Raw genomic sequence first — 11,751 nt, 5'->3', positions numbered from 1 at the left:
TACTAAAGCATCAAGTCCATTTTATCAATGCAAAGATAATGTCCATGATGCACTGAAAACCTTAAACACATAAGATATACATGGGTTGGAACTTACTACTTATTGTTCTTGAATAAAGGCAGTATCCTCTTTGCTAAGAGAAATCATACAATATGAGTTCTTTTGAACTGCAGACATGGCTTAGAGGTTAAAAGCAATGTTGGTCTTCCAGAAGACCTGAGTTTGATTCCCAAAACCTATATAACAGCTCACAAACACCTTTAACTTCAGTTTCAGGGGATCCAATTGTATCTTCCAACCTTCCAGGCTATCACACACATGAGGTGCTCAAACATACTGAGTCAAGTCAATTAAATCTGTCACCAGATGCATATTTAAGGCAATCAACAGTTTATACTCTAGTTCATGCCACATTGAAATACTTACCAGAAAATATCCAGTATTATTCCTCACAATGAGAAGGCACCTTTAGGATGGCACTGGATTTCTGAATGATAGAAGCTTTGGGTTCTGTCAGAAGAAATTGACCACTTTCATCTTTATAAAAAGGCTTATTGCACAAGAAGCTTCAGAACACTGTTATCTTTTGCTGCATCAAAGAAGCTGCATCAAAACAAGCATTTGGTCAAGTAGGACAATGGGCGGTACACCCTTTCCCTGGGGTTTCCCCTTGTCTCTCCCCTGTTGCACTCCGCCAGACTATACCAGCTGCAGCTGTCTACTGGACTTGTCTTGTTAGGAGGGCGTCCCGACACTGCAAGAAGCAGCAGGTTGTGTGAGTCCTCACTCAGGTGCTTTAGCTTCTGCTGGTTCACAGCATAAAGGCTGTAGGAAGAAGCTATGGAATAAAATGTGAGTCCCGAATCACTTACAAACTATGAAAATGGAGGTAAAAGATATCTATTTGTGAAAAATTACATCCAGAAGCTTGTTTCATCCTCACCCCGATCCTGTGAAGTGTCAGCAAGAAGTCAGAATCCCTGCTTGGCACATGAAACCAGAAAACTCCTTCCCAGTGGTTCCCAATTATGCAGAAGAAGCTGGGCTCAGTTGAGGACCTGATGACTGTCAGGCCCTCACTTTCTATCACAGTACATATGCAACAGAAAACAAATTGTGGTGATAATACTTTTTAATATTGAAAAAAAGAAACTTAAGATTCTGTAATGTGACAGATTGTATCTGATTACATCAAATTAGTGAGAAAGTAGTGTGTGTTCTCTTCTCAGACTGGATATCTTAATTGAGGAAAGAAACCAAAAAAAAAAAAAATCATTAAAAAAATATGAAGTGAATTTCTAAACATAAAAACATCAATAGATACTCTCCTTGAAATCAAATGAAATATGAACTTGATAGTCCCCGTGAGAGAATAGATTGAAATATGGTAATTTGGGTTTTCACTTAAGGGGTTAGACGTAGGGAAGCTATAGAGACAGAGGCTGCTGAGAGGCCTGTCGCTGCTTGGTTTCTCCGTACAGAAACCCAAGGTAAATTATTGAAGTGGTCTGGCCACTTCCTAAGCGGCTGGGATAGCGGGCCCATGAAACATTAACATGACATTTTTGCAGCTTGACAGGTCACCTGGAAAAGAAGGGGAAGAATACAAAAGCCCTTTGGTGAAGATGGAGACATTTGTTCAGATGAAACAAACAAACAAATACCAAGCAGACCCACATGCCAGCTTCCTAGGAAAATCAGAAAGGAAACATGAATGTTTAAAGCTGACACCAAAATGGACTAAAGTTGACTGTTCACTGTAGTATGAACAGGCAGGAAGAGAAGCATGGAAAGCTTATGTCTCCTCCTCTACTCTTTGGAGGAACACATACAGAACTGCACTGTTCCTTTAACTTACGCTTCTCCTAAGTAATTGAGCAACATGTCCTTTGTATGAAATGCATGAAAGTATCTCCATCTTGACTAGAGAAGGATAAGAGTGGGGGAGGGTGGCTGTTGGTGTGGGTGTGTTTCTTCCCTTGGCAAAAAGGGGCATTCCTTTTCCCAGTAATAATTTTTCACACTATGTAGTTGTTACACTATGTTGTAGTCAGGGCCAAGCTAACTTTAAGATAAACCATCATTGGGTTACTGGTAAAAGACCACCTACTCATTCCAACCAGGGAAGCAGGTAGGGTAGCTGGAATTCACCTGTCTCTCTGTTCTTTCAAAATCAATCCCCTCACTCTTATCTCCAGCTCTACAGCAGATCTCCTACTATAGCTTCCCCTTTTCCCCTCCCCCCTTTCCCTTCCCCCCCTTTCCTTCCCTCACCCCTTTCCAGTGGATCACACAGATCTTCTCCTTCTCCTACCTTCTCCCATTCATTGCTTTATCCCAGTCCCCAGATCTAACAGGCATCTCTGAGAACCCACAGGCCACTTACATTAGCAAAGGAGGTATGCTAATTGCAGATCTTCACCTTCCCCTCCATTTCTCCATATCCAATCCCCCAATCTCCTGCTCAACTTCACAGCAGATCTTTGTTATGGCCTCTCTTCAATCTCTGCCCTCATCCCATGATTCTAAAATGATCTTAACGAGTTTTCCTAATGGGAAACTTGTTTTCCTAATGGGAAAACTTGTTTTCCTCCCTCCTGTCAAACCCCTACACATCCCCAAGACTATCTCAGTTCCTAAGTGTTATCTCCCAATACCTGGAAACTCATTTGACCTAAAACCCCAGTAGACACACCTATCTGGATCCCAGAAATATTTCCTATGAGACAACACAGCCACAACATTGTCCTAAAAACCACAGAGGATAACAGAAACAAAGGAACAAAACATCCATCTAAGAAAACAAGATGAGGTATCAGCACCTACAATTACAATCTTCCCAAAAGCAGATGCCTAGATACCAGTGTAAAAACAAAATCAATAAAAACACAGTATGTCTCCACTAGAGTATAGCACCCCTACCACACCAGGCCCTGTGTATTCCAGCATTGCTAAAGCACAAGAAAAGACCTTAAAATAATTTTTATAAATACAATAAATGTCCTGAAAGCAAAATGAATGAATCCTTTAAAGAAATCTGTGAAAACATGAACAGTGGAAGGAAATAAATAAAACTGTTTAAGACATGACTGTGGAAAGAGAATCAAAAAAGAAAACTCCAACTGAAGGAAATCTGGAAATGAAAAATGTAGAAACTTAAACAGGAGCCTCAGAGGCAAGCCTCACCAAGAGAATAGAAATGGAAAGCAGAATCTCAGGCATTGAAGACACTGCAAACAAGGGTATGTCAGCCAATGAAAATACTAAATATTAAAAATAAAATTAGGCACAAAACATGCAGGAAACCTCAGACACTATGAAATATGACAAGATGGATGATAAGAATAATAGGAATAGAGAAAAGGAAAGAAATACAGGTTCAAAGGCACAAAAAGTACTTTCAACAAAGTTGTAGAAGAAAATTTCCCTACCCTATAGAAGAAGATGACTAATGAGATATGGAAGCATATAGAACACCAAAATAGACTGAACCAGAAAAAACAAGATACCCTAAGCACGTGATAAACAAAACACTAAGCATAAATAATGAAGAACAGATAAATAGTATGAAAAGTTATGGGAAAAGTGACCAAGTACATAAAGGCACTTCTATTAAAATTACACCTGCCTTCTTAATAAGGAGACTGTAAAGGCCAGAACGGCCTGAACAGATGTCCTACTGACTCTAATAAACCACAGAGGCAATCCCAGAATACTATTTGCAAAAAAACTTTCAACCATGGTAGATGAAGAAAATAAGACATTCTGTGATAAAAACCACATGTAAGAAATATTTATCTGTAAATCCATCCCTAGAGAAAGCTAGAATAAAAACTACATTTTAGAGTGGTTAACCACATCCAAGCATGCACACGCACCACCACCACCACCACCACCACCACAGAAACAATAACCACCACAACAAAAATAACCACCACAACAAAAATAACATAAATCAGTACTTCTTACTGATATCACTCAATATCAATAGTCTCATTTCCTCAATAAAAAAGCAAACCTAACAGAACAAACTGAAAACAAGACTTATCCTTCTGCTCATCTAAGAATTCTACCTTAATATCAAGGACAGGTATCACTTTATGGTAAAGGAATGAAAGAAGGTATTCCAAGCAAATTGACCTGAGCAGCAAGATAGAATACCATTTTAATATCTGGCAAAATAAACTTCAAAACAAAACTAAGCAGAATACTCATAACAATATATACTCAACAAGAAAAAAACTCACCAACATGACATTTTAATTCTTAACATCTATGCACCAAACACAAGGACACCTATGCTTATTAAAGAAACACTTCAACAGATTAAATTGAATATTGACTCTCACACACTGATAATAGACTTCAGTATACCATGCTTGCCAATAAACAGGTCATCCACATGGAAACAAAACACATAAATGCGGCAACTGACTAAAGTTATAAGCATAATGGACCTAACAAACACCTACAAAACATTTCATCCAAACACAAAAGAATAGGCATTCTTCTCAGAACCTCATGGAACTGTTTCCAAAACTCACCACTTAGGCACAAAACAAGTCTCAACAAATATAAGAAAACTGAAATAATATCTTCCCTTTGATCTGATCCTCACTGATTAAGCTGAATACGAACAATAACTGAAAACTTGCAAATTCATGGAAAATGAGCAGAGCACTACTTAATGAAAAGAAAATGGGTCAAGAGAGAAATTAAGAAAGAAATAAAATAATTTCAGAACTGAATAAAAATAAATACATAAAATACCTAAACTTATGGATCACAATGAGAATGGTGCTAAGAAGAAATTTCATAGCACTAAATGCCTTCATAAAAAAAAAAAATGGAGAGATCTCATACTAGCAACTTAACAGCACACCTGAAAGTTTTGGAATAAAAGAAAGTAACAACCATCAGAAGTATACGGATACAAATGATCAAATCCAGGGACGAAATCAAGAAAATAGAAACAAAAGAAATAAGAAGAATCACTGAAAAAAACGGAAGTTGCTTCTTTGAGAAAAACCAACAAGATAGACAAACCCTTATCAAACTAACTACAAGGTAAAGAGAGTAAATCCAAATTAATAAAAATGAGAAACAACAGTATAAAGTATCTTGGGGTGACTCTTACCAAACATGTGAAAGATCTGTATGACAAGAACTTCAAGACTCTGAAGAAGGAAATGGAAGAAGACCTCAAAAAATGGGAAAACCTCCCATGCTCATGGATCAGCAGGATCAATATAGTTAAAATGGCCATTTTGCCAAAAGCAATATACAGATTCAATGCAATACCCATCAAAATCCCAACTCAATTCTTCACAGAGTTAGAAAGAACAATTAACAAATTCATCTGGAATAACAAAAAACCCAGGATAGCTAAAACTATTCTCAGCAACAAAAGAAATTCTGGGGGAATCAGTATCCCTGACCTCAAGCAATACTACAGAGCAATAGTGTTAAAAACTGCATGGTATTGGTACAGTGACAGGCAGGCGGATCAATGGAACAGGATTGAAGATCCAGAAATGAACCCACACATCTATGGCCACTTGATCCTCAACAAAGGAGCCAAAAACATCCAATGGAAAAAAGATAGCCTTTTCAACAAATGGTGCTGGTTCAACTGTAGGTCAGCATGCAGAAGAATGCGAATTGATCCATCCTTGTCTCCTTGTACTAAGCTCAAATCCAAATGGATCAAGGACCTCCACATAAAGCCAGACACTCTGAAGCTAATAGAAAAGAAACTGGGGAAGACCCTTGAGGACATCGGTACAGGGAGAAAGTTTCTGAACAGAACACCAATAGCGTATGCTCTAAGATCAAAAATTGACAAATGGGACCTCATAAAATTACAAAGTTTCTGTAAGGCAAAGGACACCATCAAAAGGACAAATCGGCAACCAACAAATTGGGAAAAGATCTTCACCAATCCTACATCAGATAGAGGGCTAATATCCAATATATATAAAGAACTCAAGAAGTTAGACTCCAGAAAACCGAACAACCCTATTAAAAAATGGGGTGTAGAGTTAAACAAAGAATTCTCACCTGAAGAACTTCAGATGGCGGAGAAGCATCTTAAAAAATGCTCAACTTCATTAGTCATCAGGGAAATGTAAATCAAAACAACCCTGAGATTTCACCTTACACCAGTCAGAATGGCTAAGATTAAAAATTCAGGAGACAGCAGGTGTTGGAGAGGATGTGGAGAAAGAGAAACACACCTTCACTGCTGGTGGGGTTGCAAATTGGTTCAACCACTCTGGAAATCAGTCTGGTGGTTCTTCCGAAAACTGGGCACCTCACTTCCAGAAGATCCTGCTATACCACTCCTGGGCATATACCCAGAGGATTCCCCACCATGTAATAAGGATACATGCTCTACTATGTTCATAGCAGCCCTATTTATAATTGCCAGAAGCTGGAAAGAACCCAGGTATCCCTCAACAGAAGAGTGGATGCAAAAAATGTGGTATATCTACACAATGGAGTACTATTCAGCCATTAGAAACAATGAATTCATGAAATTCTTAGGCAAATGGATGGAGCTAGAGAACATCATACTAAGTGAGGTAACCCAGACTCAAAAGGTGAATCATGGTATGCACTCACTAATAAGTGGATATTAACCTAGAAAACTGGAATACCCAAAACATAATCCACACATCAAATGAGGTACAAGAAGAAAGGAGGAGTGGCCCCTTGTTCTGGAAAGATTCAGTGAAGCAGTATTCGGCAAAACCAGAACGGGGAAGTGGGAAAGGGTAGGTGGGAGTACAGGGGGAGAAAAGGGGGCTTATGGGACTTTCGGGAAGTGGAGGGCTAGAAAAGGGGAAATCATTTGAAATGTAAATAAAAATATATCAAATAAAAAAAAAAGAAGACGCAGAAAAAAAAATGAGAAACAAAAGGGAGGATATAAAAACAGAAACTAAAGAAATTCAGAGACTGTAATGACAGCCTTTAATATCATGTACTCCAAAAAACTGTAAAATCTAAAAGAAACAGATAATTTTCTTACCATTTACCACCTACCAAAGTTAAGTCAAAGTCAGAAAAACAATTTAAACAGGTCTCTAACAGATAGTGAAATAGCAGTCATTAAAAATCTCCCACATGGGCTCTTCTTTGCTGGCTTGCCTTTACTTGTCAGCACATCTGTGGTAATCTACTCCTACAGGAGACCAGCTGAAACAACTAGCCTTGTAGGACTGAGCAACTACTAGATCCTTGGACTTCCCATTCACAGCTGACCATTGCTGGGGAGTTGGACTGAAGACCAACACTACCATTTGGCACTTTCAGTGTGACAGCACGGTGGAGCTTTAGTTGACATGTGGAGGCAGAAAACCGTCAAGGAACTCAGACCACTGAGCACGTGTCACTTAAATGAACCCGAGGCATCTGGTTTATTGGGTCAGCTGACAGTGGAAAATGAAAATTAGTATGTCACACATGAAACAGTCCTCTGGTCACAACAGAAGGGAGCCAGACCAGAGCTCCTCCCCAGAAGACAGATATATAGAACAAGAACTGTTTCCCTGGGATAGAGACTACTCTGATTACAGCCAGTCAGTCTATGAGTGTTCTAGAAGAGGATACTCTTAGGATCGCAGCATGGAATCATGAAGTAGGGTCCAAGAAAAAACGACAAGAAAGAGATAAAGATGCAAATCATTGGAAACAGTCCCAGAAATATCACCATCTTGGGAAAGAAGGAGCCCAGACAGAGGAGTAACCCAGAGTTCTACTCAGGAAGAATTTATATTGAAGAAAGAGCAGGAGGAGGAGGAGGAGGAAAAGGAGGAGGGGGAGGAGGAGGAGGAGCAGGAGGAGGAGAAGGAGGAAGGAAGAAAGAAGGAAGAAGGAAGAAAAAGAAGAAGGAGAAGAAGAAAAAAGAAGAAAAAGAAGAAGAAAAAGAAGAAGATGATGAAGAAGAAAAGAAGAAGAAGAAGAAGAAGAAGAAGAAGAAGAAGAAGAAGAAGAAGAAGAAGAAGAAGAAGAAGAAGAAGAAGAAGAAGAAGAAGAAGAAGAAGAAGAAGAAGAAGAAGGAGGAGGAGGAGGAGGAGGAGGAGGAGGAGGAGGAGGAGGAGGAGGAGGAGGAGGAGGAGGAGGAGGAGGAGGAGGAGGAGGAGGAGGAGGAGGAGGAGAAGGAGAAGGAGAAGGAGAAGGAGAAGGAGAAGGAGAAGGAGAAGGAGAAGGAGAAGGAGAAGGAGAAGGAGAAGGAGAAGGAGAAGGGAGAAGGAGAAGGAGAAGGAGAAGGGAGAAGGAGAAGGAGAAAGAAGAAGAAAGAAGAAGAGCACACTGTGGGAGCATATATTTCTCCTGCAAAGTTCAGCATGATGCAAGAACAGATTACAAATAAAAACAGCTTAGCATACTGATGAGTTGGGAGGCTCTGAAGAAATCAATCAATGATCTCATCAACAAGGTCAATATCTTCAATATAAGTATTATTATCCAAGAGCTCACTCAAGAGAACATAGTCAGAGGGAGAGGACTGCTGTGCAGATCTGTTCTGCAAGCCCAGAGTGTTTCTCTGATCTCCACTCACATTTATGCAATTTTGGTGGCAATAATCAACTCAAAATTCCCACAGATTGGAGAATTAATCCTCAATAGAATAATTCTTAATTTTTGGAAAGGATATTGAAGGAATGATAAGCAGCTTTGTCTGACTGCTTCAAAATTTGTGGGACATCTTATTAACCAAAATGTGGCACATGAGGTTCTGTGCCTGGAGATGCTCACTTTGCTCCTAGAGAGACCAACAGATGACATCGATGAAGTAGCTATCAGCTTCCTCAAGGAATGTGGTCTCAAATTAACCCAGGTGTCACCAAGGGGAATCAATGAATCTCGGAACAATTACAAAATATTCTACACAAGTCTGAGATGGGCAAAAGAGTTCAGTGCATGATTGAAGTGATGGTTGCTGTACAAAGAATGGATTCAAAGACAACCCTGTTATTCTGGAAGGACTTGATCTAGTGTAAGAGGACGATCAGGTTACACATATGCTTCCCTCATAGGATGACTACAATCCAGATGTTCTTAATGTTTTCAAGATGGATCCTAATTTCATGGAGAATGAAGAGAAGTACAAGGCTATTAAAAAAGAAATTCCTGATGAAGAAGACAGTGATTCAAACACAGACCAAGAAGCTGGAAGTAGCGAAGATGAGGAAGAAGAGGAGGAGGAAGAAGGAAAAGAATAGGAAAGACAAAAAGTAACTATTCATGTCAAAACAGAAATCAACCTAGTCTCATCTCACCGTACAATCTATGTTGCCATTCAGTCAAGCTTAGATTTTGAAGAATGTGCGCACAAGTTGCTGAAAATGGAATTTGCTGAGAGCCAAACAAAACAACTCTGCAACATGATACTTTATGTGCCCAACAAAGCACCTATGAAAAACATTTTTGGCTTGTTAGCCAGGTGGTTTTGTATGCTGAAAAAAAGAATACATGGAATCATTTGAAAGTATATTCAAGGAACAGTGCGACATCATCCACTGCTTAGAGACAAACACATTGAATGTTGCTTAGATGTTTCCCCATGCTTTATACACAGATATACTTCCATAGAGTGTTCTCCAGTGTATAAAGCTGAGTGAAGAGACTATGACATCGTCTAGTAGGATTTTTGTCAAGATCTTTCTCCAGGAGTTGTGGGAATATGTGGGTCTTCCTAAACTGAATGCTAGGTTAAAGGATGAAACTCTCCAGTCATTCTTTGAAAGACTGTTACCCTGAGTCAACCCATGCACTTCCCAGTTTGCTATCAACTTCGTCACTTCCATATGTCTCAGAGGTTTGACAGATGAACTGTGAGAATATTAGAAAAATATGCCCGGGTCATTGTAGCCCAGTAAGCAGAAGCTGAGCAAAAGAAACCAGCCCAGACATCTTCATCTTCAGGATCTTCCTCCGCGTCTGATTCCTCTGACTCAGATTCTGACAGCAGCAAGAGCAGCTTAGAGTGTGTATATAGAAGGGCTACTGATTATTCCAAGTTAATTGGTATTCAGCTCCTCTGCTGCACACTTGCAAGAATTTTTTTCAGTCATCATAAATAAAGATACTTTGACACCTTCCTTTCTAATGTGTATCTTTTTGATACTCTTTAGTTGTCTCACTGCTCTAGCTAAGACTTCAGGTATTATGCTGAGTAGGTATGAAGAGAGTGGACCATTTTGTCTTGTTCCTGTTTTTAGTAGAATTGCTTTGAGTTTCTCTGGCTTTGAGTTTCTGCTGGCTATGGAACGGCTGTAAACTGCCTTTATGATGTTGATGTTTCTCCCTTGTTCTCCAGGACTTTTGCCGTGAGGGGTTGTTGTATTTTGACAAAGGGTATTCTTCAACTAATATGATGATCAGTGATTTTTGTCTTTCATTTTGATTACATTAATCAATTTATATATTTTGAATCATCCCTGCATCTCTGGTATGAAGCCTACTTGATTATGGTAGATGATTTTTTTGATATGTTGCTGGATTTGGTTTGCAAGTATTTTACTGAGAATTCTGCATCCATGTTCATCGAGGAAATTAGTCTGTAATATTCTTCCTTTGTTTTGGTCTTATGGGGTTTGCATATCAGGGTAACTGAGGCTTCATAAGGCAAATAGGGCAATGTTCATTCTGTTTCTATTTTGTGAAATAACTTGAGACATATTGACATTATTCTTCTTTGCAAGTCTGGGAGAATTCTGTGCTAAAATCATGAGGGAGATTTTGTTGTTGTTGTTAAATCTCTTTTCTTTATGATTTTTACACAAAGGACCTTGAGATATATCAATTATAAGTGTCAAAAAGAAAACATCCTTAAAATTTACAGATACTTTATACAAGAGAAAGAAATCAGGGAAACAACACCTTTCACAATAGCCTTCAAAAAGTATAAAACATCTCGAGGTAAACTCTAGCCAACAAGTGAAAGACTTGTATAAAAAAAAATAAAACTTAAGACATTGAAAAAAGAAAACTGCAGATGATATCAGGAGATGGAAATATGTTCCATACTTGTGGATTTGTTGGCTTATAGTAAACATTGCCATCCTCCCAAAAGCAATCTACAAATTGGATGCAATCGCCATCAAAATTCCAACACAAATGTTTTTTATGATTATAATTGATTGCAGTTGCAATCTTTTTTTCTTTTTTTTCTTGGATATTTTCTTTGTTTACATTTCAAATGTTATCCCCTTTCCCAGTTTCCCCTCTCCCGGAAACCCCCTATCCCATCCTCCCTCTTTCTGCTTCTATGAGGGTGTCCCTCCACCCACCCCACTCCTACCTCCTCGTCTTAAATTCCCCTACTCTGGGGCATCTATCAAGCCTTCATAGGACCAAGGATCTCTCCTCCCATTGATGCCCGACAAGGCCATCCTTTGCTGTATATGCAGCGAGAGCCATGTGTACTCCTTGGTTGATGATTTAGTCCCTGAGAGTTTCCTGTTAAGTCAATGATAACAAGACCACAATCCATAAAACACTGAAATTAAGTAAGGGACTAGAGAAGACAGACATCTTTACATATAAAGGAGATCTAAATGAAATTGCCAAATATTAGAGAGACAGAATCTCACATGAACATTCCATGTCACCAAAAGAACCTTCCAGTACTGGGAGTGGGTTACATCTAATTGAGTTGTTGGCCAAAGGTGTCTCATGGATTCTCCCAAACAACCCAGGCTGTTGCTAAGACTATAAATTTCTTGTCAGTCAGCAAGGCCC

At 39.1% G+C, this 11,751-nt stretch overlaps 1 pseudogene; it reads left to right on the top strand.

Annotated features, from left to right (window-relative positions):
• The first annotated feature begins 7,446 nt into the window (after window positions 1-7,446).
• Window positions 7,447-10,091, top strand: LOC127669195 (pre-mRNA-splicing factor CWC22 homolog; annotated as a pseudogene).
• Window positions 10,092-11,751: the final 1,660 nt, after the last annotated feature.

The sequence above is a fragment of the Apodemus sylvaticus genome, chromosome 19 (genome assembly GCF_947179515.1).
Source record: "Apodemus sylvaticus chromosome 19, mApoSyl1.1, whole genome shotgun sequence".
Lineage (NCBI taxonomy): Eukaryota > Metazoa > Chordata > Mammalia > Rodentia > Muridae > Apodemus > Apodemus sylvaticus.
This window is presented reverse-complemented; position numbering and strand designations above follow the sequence as displayed.